Genomic DNA, 2629 nt, shown 5'->3' with positions numbered 1-2629 from the left:
AAGTCCAATGACAAGTGGCCCCATAAGAGAGAAGGAGGAGAGAGCCACGTGAGGGTGTTGTGATACAGCCATAAGACAAAGGGCACTTGGAGCCACCAGAAGCTGGGAGACGCAAGGAAGGATTCTTTCCTAGCGCATCCAGAGGGATCAGGGGCCTACTGACACCTTGACTTTGGAACTTCTGGCCTCTAGAACTGTGAGGAAGTGAATTTCTGTTGTTTTAAGCCACCATATTGGTGGAAATTTGATACAGCAGTCTCAGGAAATGAATCCAGGCGGAATAACCAATTTTGACCTCATCTGGGAAATCCAGGAAGGCTCTGGGAGGAAGTGACTTTTGAGCTGGCCAATGTGGGATAAGTAGCAATTAAGCTGGCAAAAGGGGCTGCGCTGCAGGTGAGGGGAGGGCCGGGGAGGGGGAGAAGTGTTCCATGAAGACGCCGCATGTGCAAAGGCCCTGAGGTGGAAGGAGCTGGACTTGCTGCATCCACAGCCCCTTTCGGTTTTGCGGGAGCATCAAGCTCTGTCCTACCTCAGGATCTTTGCACTTGTTCGCTCAGTCCGGGATGCCCTTTCCTCCACCTCTTCCCCATGTCTGGCTCCTTATCCTTCCAAGCCTCAGCTGAAATGAGATGTCGGGCACAGCGTTTTATGACCATCCTCACTAAGTATATCCCCTCTCTTACTCTCTCCCTCTCCACCCATTGGTTCCCTTCAGAACATTGAAAATAATAGTAACGACAGTAGCCAAGACTGAGCCCTCAGCATGACCTAGGCATTGTGCGGACTGCTCTACGAGTACCCGTCTGATTTAATCTTCATAACAATCCCGTGGCACAAATGCCGTTTTCTTGTTGTCGTGAGATCCCCATTTCACAGATGGGAGCACTGAGGCACAGAGAGCTCAGGTTACACGGTAGCAAGGGAAGGAGCTGGGATTTAAACCCAAGCAGTTTGGCACACGTTCCGCAGATACTTGGTGGCCGCCTCTTGCCTTCTGGACTTTGACAGAGGTTTGAGCCTTCCTGAGAGCAGTGTCCCCCAGATGGCCCACAGCGGAGCCCACAGGTCCTGGGCCCCTGTGCGGGAATCATCGGTCCTCCATCCCAGTTCTTGCCCGGCCCAGAGTCCTCAAGAGAAGAGGACCCGAGAGCCCCTCTCGGCCTCCGTCCACTCCTTCCCTGCAGGTGGAGGGGAGGAGACCCCAGTGCAACGTCGCCAAGGTGCACAGGGGGTCACCGCTGCCCGAGAAACTTCCTCCCGCCACACTGGTGGGCCCCGGGGTATTAGGGGCTGGAAGGACTGGAGTTCAGGGACGAGTCCCAGCGCTTCATCTCCTGGGAGCCGAGGCCCCTGTCTTCCGGGAGGCCAGGATGTGTGGCCACGTGTATCTGGAAGCGCTAGTCAGCTCCGTGGGCAGCCACACCGAGGTACCGTGGCTTAGCCCCGGCACGTCCGTCCCCCTCACGCGGCCCATCTGCGGTTCAGGAGGAGCTGGGCTCAGCTGGGCCGGGCTTCCAGGCTGCAGAGGAGGCTCAGGCTTCCACACCTTCGCCTTTGGCCTCCTGGCACCAGCAGGCTGCCCAGGGCATTCTCTTCCCATGCCAGTGCCCACGGCCAAGGCACGAGACACCAGCCAAGTGCAAAAGCGTATTTAGGACTTTGCACAGGCTGCGTCCGCGAGCACACCGTTGGCGCAAATCCAACTCCCATCCAAGCTTCACCTCGGCGGACCAGACACCGTGCCTCTCGGGGCGGGAAGGCGGCAGAGGGCCTGGACGAGGGAGGAGGTGAAGGTTGGGGCCGGTCTGCAATCTTCTTCTTGTGCCGCCTGTCTACACTTGGGGGCTCCCGGGCCTGGTTTTCTCAGCCAGTCCTGCTTTCGGTTGGGGGCTCGGAGCCGGCCGGGAGAGTATCTGGGGAAAGGTGACTTCCGTCCCTTGCTTGTAGCCGTGTGGCTGTGATTGGCTGCCCTGAGGGTGGTAACATCCGGGGTTCAAACTAAGGATGGTGTGGTTCACACAGGGGGTGAGACCGTTGACCGTATGGAGCTGATGGGGAAGCAGGAAGAGGAGATCACCTTAACCACTCTGGTCCTTTCCTTTTTTTTTTTAATTTAAAGGACCACACTTCAGGTTTATTTATGAAAAAAAATACTGCGGTATTATTGCAGAGGAAGAAACATGTTCATCAAAGCATATGGATCTCGACATACTAACCATCATCAACTGTAATCAAGTAGCTGGTATAACTTAAAAAATATCTATCTATCTATCATCATCTTTTTTTATTGAGCTATAATCCACATGTCATAAAATTTGCCCTTTTTAAGGTATAAAATTCAGTGGTTTCAGTATACTCCCTAGGTTGTACAGCCATCACCGCTGTTGAATCCCAGAACACGTTAACCTGCCCCAGAAGAAGCCTACTTCCCATTAGTAACACCCCCCCACCCTTTCCCCCACTAATCTATTTTCTGTCTTAACACATTTGCCTCTTCGTGGCAGTTCGTATGTATGAAATTGTACACTATGTGGCCTTTCAGGTCTGGCTTCTTTTGCTTAGCAGAGTGTTTCTGACGTCCACCTGGCTTGTAGCACGGGTCAGTGCCTGATCGTCTTCTCCATCA

General features: G+C 54.0%; 1 long non-coding RNA gene across 1 annotated transcript; it reads left to right on the top strand.

Moving 5' to 3' along the window:
* Positions 1-1699: 1699 nt before the first annotated feature.
* Positions 1700-2629, top strand: LOC125148785 (uncharacterized). The gene is made up of 3 exons (XR_007145693.1): positions 1700-1926; positions 2123-2245; positions 2546-2629. It is a non-coding gene; the product is annotated as an uncharacterized LOC125148785 (long non-coding RNA).

The sequence above is a fragment of the Prionailurus viverrinus genome, chromosome D3, assembly GCF_022837055.1.
Source record: "Prionailurus viverrinus isolate Anna chromosome D3, UM_Priviv_1.0, whole genome shotgun sequence".
Classification (NCBI taxonomy): domain Eukaryota; kingdom Metazoa; phylum Chordata; class Mammalia; order Carnivora; family Felidae; genus Prionailurus; species Prionailurus viverrinus.
Note: the sequence above shows the minus strand (reverse complement) of the source record. Positions and strands in the feature narration are given on the sequence as shown.